Below are 8,895 nucleotides of genomic sequence, written 5' to 3'. Positions count from 1 at the left end.
GTTCTTAAATTTTTTTAAAATAATTGTCCCTTTTTTTTCCTTCTTCTCCAAACATTTAATAAAATACTTCTGTCAATCTTCTAAACTACTTAATCACTCAAAAGCCCAATTCACACACACACACCCCCAAACCCCAACCCCCCCCCCCCCCACACACACACACCAAACACACCACCCCACACCACCCACCCACTCTCTCCTTCTCTCTCTCCTCTCTCTCCCCCTTCTTTTTCCCCTCTCTCTCCTCCTCTTCTCTCTCTTCTCTTTTTTTAATATATACACATACTATTCAAATAATCAGGTATCAAAAATAAAGCTCACTATTTTTCATTATTTTATTGTATAGGAATTTCATGACAAATCTCACTTTTTTTTTTAAAGTATCAGATATAAATAATTTGTGAAAGTGTTCTCTTTTCCAAAGTGACCAATAACATCTAAAAAATTATTGGGAAAACCAAATTCTAAAAAACAAAATCGCTCACATGCTGTCAATGAATGTATATTTGAGACAAAAAAGTGAAATTCTTTAAAAATTGAAAAATTTAAAAAAATGTTAGAGAACTTTTCTCTATGATTCCAAGCTGAATATCAATAAACTGCAGGGGAAAGAACAAAAATTTAATAAAATTTTTTCTTAAATGATAAAACTTTTAAAGAAAGTTTTCTATAATTTCTTAAAAAAAAAGTTTCTTCATCAAAATTAAAAAAAATCTAAAAATCTTACAAAATTCAGTAAAATTAATTCTTTTCAAAAGCAAACAAAAATTTAAAACTTTTAAAGTGATTTCAAAGTACATATATTAACTTTGTAACTCTTTATATATCTAAATCAAAAAAAAAGGAAAATTTTGAAAAGGGTACATAAAAAAAAAAGGCAGGTCTGATGAAAAAACCCCAAATTTTCTCACCCCCAGACGAACCTTTATGAAAATTTTGATTTTGCAACAGAAAATAATATTTTCTATGTATTTAAAAATACATAAATATGAAATGAAAAGAGCAAAATTAAAAGAAAAAAAGGGAGAAAATATAAAATGAACACAAAAAGGTATGTAAAAAAAAAAAGTAAAAAAATTTGTCAGGCTAAGAACATGGGGAAAAGGGTAAAGGCAAAAAATAAAGAAAAATATGTGATTGCAGCAGTCATTATTGAAGTTTATTACTTAGTATTTCCCAAAAATTTTTTGCCTGCCCTTTTCCATAGCATGTTCTGATGTTTCTTAACCCTTTCTAGTATAAAAACTCTGCCCCCCCAATGCTATAGAGAATCACTGTCTTTTAAAATTTACCTTTTTTTTTTTTTAGTTGTAAGGTTTGTGCACCCTTACTCCTTTTTGTAGATGTGACAGTGTAACATCACTGTTCCCTTTTTCTTTTGTCTTGTTTCTTTTATTAAAGAAACCCTGGGTTAGCGGGCTTATTGTAATCTTGTTTTTTTGGTGTTTATCTGATGAATAATATTGGGAGATACAAAAAAAACTGAAGGTGAAACTTTTGCAGGCTTTTTTTTTTATTTTTTTCTCTCTGTCACTTTTTTTGGTTTTCCTTGCCCTTATTTTTTGTTCTTTCCCACTTTGGGTTTAGCTTTAAGAAACTTCTTTGAAAAAAAAGCAACTAATTTCCACTGTTTAGGGTGGGTCTTTTTTTCCCATTTCCATTTTTTGAAACAGAGTTTTTTTATCTGAATTTCCATTACTGTGAGAAGGTTGTAGTTCTGTGTTCAAACCATTCTTTTTAAACCAGCAAGATTGCCCTTTTCCTTGAGGAAAGCATCAATTTATGCTTGCCTTTACCGGTTGTAAGGGCTTTTTTTTCCTTAAAGTTTCTCCCCCGGGGGATCTTTTTTTTTCTTGACGAATTTTTCAATATGTAGTTTTCTTTTATGCAGATCAGGGTCAAACTAAAGGAATGCACCCCTTTTTACTTCCACCCTTTGATGTGTTCCCCTTTCAATTCCCGAGGTCTTTAGCATGCTGCCCAGATTCTTGATTTTTACCCTGAGGTAAGTTTGATAAATTTTATTCTGCAATCATTTTGAGTATTTCTTCGCTTGATGTAGATGCGGGCCCTTGTCCGATTTTGACTTTGTAAAAATAGGGGTGACACTTTTGGCCCACTAAACCCTTGTGGTTTATGACTGCATGGACAAGAAAGCAGACAAAAATTCCAAGACATTGGGCGGGGAAGGGTTTTTTCTGGGAAAAGGGATAGCAAAACCCCCACATTTTCCCTGCAATAGAAAAGTGAAAATTTAAAAAGTGTAAATTTTAACAAACCAACATGTAAAGATAGTCTATCTGTGCTATTTTTGCATTAGATAGCTGTATTAGTGGTGTTCCTTCCTTTAAAACAAATACAAGACAAACAAAAAAAAAAAACAAAAAGGGGGAAATTAAATACAGTGCTATAAAAATAGCACTTTAAACCCCTTCTACAAAATCGAATTTTGATAGTTTAGAGTCTTGAAAGTTTTAAATTTTTGGTTTACCCCTTTTCAAAAGTGAATATAACACAAAAAATAAAAACAAAACATTTAGTAACTGCTTTTAAAATATTTTACTTAAAAAAAGACAAGTTGCTGTAGACAAAACCCAAACCCCTTTCCACGATCCAGCAAAATATATCATTCAATTACAGGTCCCTGTATAAAATTTTTCCCAAAAATTTCCAGTAATCATCCTGACAGTTTCGTCATATGCTAAATTTGGGGAGGGCAAGTCTCCCGCTTCCCCTTCATTGCTGAACAACTCTAATAAAACGGCATGGCCTAATTTTTCTAGCGTTAGCTGCAGAGGGACAGCAGATCCAGAAATGAGGGACAAATAGACCTTTGTTTTGCATACCTCATTCCTCTGATGCTGGCTACAAATACGGCATGAGGAAGGTTTTGACGTTACTTCAAAGGGCATTCTTACTTTTTCCTGGAGCTGCGCCAGGTGTGACCCATGACACAAATTTAAGCATCTCTGAAGGGTTTTTCCAGGCATTACACGATCAGCATGACTCAAGTCGTTTGTGCTATTTGTTGAATCTGTCTCTATGATGATAGGATCTTCATGGTCAGATAAAAGTGAACTGTGAACTACCTGATTCTCATTACCTGCTGTAAGGGAATTGTACAAGTGATTTGTGTTGCTACCAGTGCTCCTTATTGTACACCCATTTATTGCTGTTTTAGAAGACGGATTTTAAACATGGACCTTCTTTTGGGAAAGTCTGCATTTTCTCTCCTCGAATTTATATCACCCAGAAATAAACCAATGAATTAAAAGCTTGGTTTTAATTCACTTGATCGTGGTGTACCCTCTCAAAAAATTTTGTAAAAAAAATTTTGTTTGATCTGACCTTTCACCATTTCCCTTTATATTTTGCTCTACTTGTTTTTTCACTAAGGGGGCCCTTCTTTCATTTCCTCTGGGATATTTTCCTTGTTAGTGAACTCTCCTAGCAGTCGTCTGTTACAGCTCTTTCTTTGACAGTCATTAAATGTGGCATTAGATTTTCCTTCAGCCTGACTTGATCTAGCAAGCTGTATTTCCCTGGCAGCCAAGAGCTCTTTCTCTAAAATTGTAGGTGGCAGAATTTCCTGATGGGACAGCATAACAATGGAGGATTCTACCAAAAAGGAACGGCCTACTTCGCTGGGTACAATCTTGTACCATTTAAGTTCCTGATACAACTGGTGGTACTGTAATAAGAGCCTTTCTCTCCCCAGATGTTATTTCTTTCAAAACTGGCACTTGTTGAATATCTTTAACTAAAGGTTGACCATCTGGGTGATGTCCTGAAACATTCAGTGCACTTCCCACTCCTTGTATGTCTTTTTTGCAACTACTGCCTTTGATAGTGCTTAGACCTGGAGAGTGCATCTCATGAACAATTTCTGCAGGAGTGGAATGCATCTTGACTTCCTGTGACTTTACAAAGGAAATATTATTTCTGCAAGGTCTTGGGGTTTAAAAGTTTACACCACTTTCTTCCCTTCCTTTTTACAGTTGATCATATTGGTCCTGGCAAGAGATCCCACTAATCAGTTCTGCAGAGGTGCTACCTGCATGAATTGTGTCTTTCCCATTTTTAAGCTGTCTTTTTCAACAATTTTTTTCATTTTGCTTTGTGGAGTGACTGATATATTGTTGCAAGTATTAACAGTGTCAAATGTCTCCCCTCCAGCTGCTTGTTTCTCAATCCTAGCACTAGACATTACGTTTTGTGCCGTTTCTTTTTTGACTTTAGTGCAGATGATATCGCCTGCTTTTACCTTTGTTTTACATAGCTCTGGAAGGATAAATAGTACTGTGGACTTATCCAACATATCATCTGAACTGTTGATTGGTTCAGGTCCTTGACTACTTATGGATTCAGGACCAGATGGTTTCACACTGCCACCCTCAAAACAAGAGTGAATGAATAGAGCAGAGTTATCCTGGGATGTCTTTCCCCAACGATAAATACCTTCTTCCCCATCTTGACTTATCAGCAAAAGCATACCACCAGAGCCAGGTTCAGCTTGAGCACTGATGTCACTGTTTTCATCAAACCTGTCTCTCTTGATAGGACAATGCTCCAGCACACCCTCCTCATTCTTAATATTTTTGGATCTTGAGCAACCCTGTTCTAAAATTTTTGGAAAATTTCTCTTTTGACTGGTTTCCATATTCTTTTGAAAATAAATTATTAAAATTATATTTATTTCACTTTTTACTACTGAGTCTTGCATACACGATGTTTTACTCACTGGGCAAAATTCTTTAATAGTATCCTCTTCTTCAGTGAACTCAAAGGGATCACGTATATTAAGTGGTTTGCTTCCATCTAACACCCTTCCCTCCTCCTTCTCTTCTTTGAGTGAACAGTCATGTCTATTCTCGTCTTTGGAATTCGTACATGCGTTCCTTGGTCCTGCTTTTTGGTTCACCTCCTGCGCCTCTACGTTACTTTTTAATTTTTGTTTTTCCAGATTTGTGTCGCTTCTGATCAAGTAAAATTTATCTTTACCATTTTCCTTTTCAGCCTTTTTTTGACTCACTAACTTCTTTGAATTGATATTTACTTTCAGGGGAGTATAGCTTCTCGATGTTCTTTCCTGCAATTCAGCTTGTTTTCTGAGTTTGATGTACTTCACCAGATGTTCATTCTTCTGTAAAACTGGAATAAAACCAAGATATTATTCAATAAAAAGAACATTTGAGATGGGTGAATATTGGACTCTTCAATTTCCAAATCTTCCCGCAATTAAAGAACCCCAAACTGAAAAGGCTTCCTACCTCTTTCTTTCAACTTAGGTTCTATTTTGTACCACGACTGAACTTCGTCTATACTCCAGCATACCCTTGGGATCAAATTTCTTCTGATGTTCCAAGACAGATTTCCTACTATTGTGAGATTTCCCATCTGGTGACACTACCTTTAGAAGAATTAAACTTTATTACATGCTCTACTCAGTAGACGAAGTGAAATGTGACAAAAAAGTAAAATTCAAGAAAAGAAAGAAAGAAAGACAGGAAGAAGGAGGTAAATAGAACCAAATACTTATAACTATTTTGACCAATATCACATAATTCTTCAGGATATTGAGAAAGTATCTACAAAATCAATAATGCATAATTCACATGTACATCTGCATATTTCATAGTAGTTTGGAAGTTCTTACACTGACAAATCTTTAACCCACTGGACCCATTTACATGCACCGTCCACTGTAATTTTATTTAATTTTGTTTACACAGAGATGACTTAACAAGGCGTTAAATACTAAGCCTCTTTACCTCATTCCTTAGATTTTCAGGAAAAAGTTTTCACAGTTTGTATGCTTCTATCTCTTCTATCAATATTATCATCATTTACATTATCATTATTAAACCCAAAACCAATGAAAGCTTGGGTGTCCACCAAACCATAGCGGGTAGGAGTGAAATGGTTGTTTAGAAAAAAATAAAAAAACAAGAAAGAAAATTTCCCTGCTTTTAGGTTTTTGGCGTGGCATATATGAGTTTTAAATTTAAAAGAGGAGAGAGAGGAGAGAGAGAGAGAGAGAGGAGAGAGAGAGAGAGAGAAGAGAGAGAGAGAGAGAGAGAGAGAGAGAGAGAGAGAGAGAGAAAATAAATATATGTAAATCAGCCATTTCTTGGTGACTAAGTACTTTGTGGAGCCATCTGTGTGTAAACAGAATTGACAAACTAAAATTACACATGCTCTCCCATCCTGAACTGGTAGTAAAAACTGATATTTGCATAGAAAAGAGAAGAAAATAGTAAGAAAAACAAAAACAGAAATAAGATAGACATCAAATGCTCACCTTCACATCTACACGGATTTTAGGTTCTTTCTTTCTCTGCACAATACGTGCATGTATTAATCTCTTCCATCCAGCAGGCAGCTTCACACTGTCATCTAACATATCAACACCTGATACAGACATATAAGCAGAGGGATATATTATGCAAAAATAGAAAGCAGTCTATATGTTATGTATAATTCAACTAATGCATAATAATTTCCTTTCAAATTATTAAAACGCAAATTTGAAGAAAATGAAGAAATGGAAATGGATATTAGAGCAACACCATGAATCTGTTAAGGAAACTAGACAATTTTACAAACCTTTTACAAGTCCACTGTAATTTTGCAGAGTGCTATTTTCCACAGCAAATGATTCTGAGCCTTTCCTCTTCAGCTTTTTTTTACCCAAACTGTCAGCATCTTCGAAATCCTCCCTTGAACTTGTATTATCAGATTCTCCTTTCGCTGCTGAATTTTGCTGTGTTTTACTGGTTGCGGACACCTTTTGTGGACTATCTTGTGGTTCTTCTTTAGTGTGAGACTTCTTCTTTGCAGTGGATTTACATTGCTCTTCAGAAGTCTCTGAGAATGTTTGGCCTAATTTGTTATCCTTGTTGTTTGTAGAATTTTGTTGGTCAGACTGCAAAGACTCATTTGCCAACTCTCTGATTATTACATTCGCTTCTGTAGAATTGCTTGCATCAGCACTTGTAAGGAGAGCCCGCTTTACTGTATTCTTGCTTTTCTCATCGACAAATGACTCCTCTGGCTCCAGAACCAAGGGAGATGGATTTTCCATATCACTTTCCAGTCTGAGAGAAAAATCCTCTTCTTGACCTAATTTTTCCTCTGTTTTGCACTTCTGTGGCGTTTCCACTTTGGTTCTGGCAAGCCTAGTCTTCTTCCATTTACTGGCCTTGGGTTGCAACACTGAAGCAGTACTGGATGATGCCTGCGTACCCCCAGCAGCATCTAATTTAGAGATCTTTCGTTTGTCTTTATAATCTCCTCTACATTCTTGTATGCCCTCTACATTATGTCTATCAACAACTGTAATACCACCATCTTTGTTGCATTTACCCGATTTGGCCCTTTTGCGGGAGGTTTCCATTTTTTCATTCCCGATATCAGCTTTCTCCGACAAACCTCTGGACTCGGTGCTCGGACTCACTTTCCTGGCCTTCAGACTCTTCTCTTCATTATCAATGTTTTCTCCTGTGTCTGTAGCAAGTCTTTTACCTCGTGAATCACAACTCGAACTCTTTTCCTTGTTTGTTCTCTTCCTTTTCAGCTTATTTGTAAAAGTCTCTTCAGCTGATATTTCATTTTTCACAGAACTTGGTATGAAATCCTCGGCACTGGCCAGATAAACTTGGGGGTACTTTTTTTTGATGCGGCATTTGGGATCAGGGGGAGTGCCCAGTCAGATGAAGAGAAAAAAAATCGTTTGATAGAAGTGTTTCTTTTTTTTTCTTGGGAGTTGATGCAGCGATGAGCTTCAGCTGAACAAGAGCTCTGTCGACCTTGTTAGCCATTTCCGAAGGGTGGAGGGGGAACCCTGAAAAAGAAAATTTTTGCATTTTTTTGGACAACATAACAAAAAACGGGAAAAAGAGGGGAAAAAAACGCAGAGACAGGATTTTTTCCCCAATTTTAAACCCCACAAGGCTGAAAAAAAACAAACCCAGAAGACAAGGTTTTTTTTTACTTTCAAAAAAAAAAAAAAAAAAAAAAAATAAAAAAAAAAAAAAAAAGGAAAAAAAAAAAAAAAAAAAAAAAAAAAATAGAAAAAAAAAAAAAAAAAAAATATAAAAATTTTAAAAAATTTAAATTTTTGGAAATAAATTAAAAAAAAAGAATTTTTTTTTAAAAAATATAAATAAATAAATAAATTAATTAAAATATAAAATTTAATATAAAAAAAAAAAATATAAAAAAAAAAAAAAAATAAGAATAAAAAAAAATAAAAAAAAAATTATTAATTTAAAAAAAAATAAAAAATAAAATATAAAAAAAAAAAAAATATTTAAAAATTTTAAATATATAATATAAAAAAAAATAAAATAATAAAAGAAAAATTTTATAAATAAAAAGATTAAAAACCCATAAAATAAAAATATATATTAATATATATAAATTTAAAAAAATAAATAATAATATAAAAAATAATATATATAATATATAGAAAAATTAATTTATATATAAATATATTATTATATAAAAAATATAATTATAATATATACCAAAAATATATATATATATTATGAAAAATAAAATAATATAATAATATATAAATATATATTATAATATATATATAATATTTAAAAATAAATTTTTATATATTTTATTATATTATATATATAATAATATATAATATATATAAAATATATAATTAATTATATATATATAATATATATAATATATTTTTATATATATATATATAATATATAATTTTATATCTATATTTTTTAAAATATATATATATTTAAATTCAAAAAAAATATATAAAAATTTATATATTTTTATAATTATTATATATAAAAATATATAAAATTTAAATATATATATATTATATAATATATATATATATTTTATAATAATTTATATATA

At 32.5% G+C, this 8,895-nt stretch overlaps 1 pseudogene; it reads right to left on the bottom strand.

Moving 5' to 3' along the window:
• Positions 1 to 545: 545 nt before the first annotated feature.
• LOC119598460 lies at positions 546 to 7,822 on the bottom strand (annotated as a pseudogene).
• Between the last annotated feature and the right edge of the window lie 1,073 nt (positions 7,823 to 8,895).

This window comes from Penaeus monodon, chromosome 41 (assembly GCF_015228065.2).
Source record: "Penaeus monodon isolate SGIC_2016 chromosome 41, NSTDA_Pmon_1, whole genome shotgun sequence".
Classification (NCBI taxonomy): domain Eukaryota; kingdom Metazoa; phylum Arthropoda; class Malacostraca; order Decapoda; family Penaeidae; genus Penaeus; species Penaeus monodon.
This window is presented reverse-complemented; position numbering and strand designations above follow the sequence as displayed.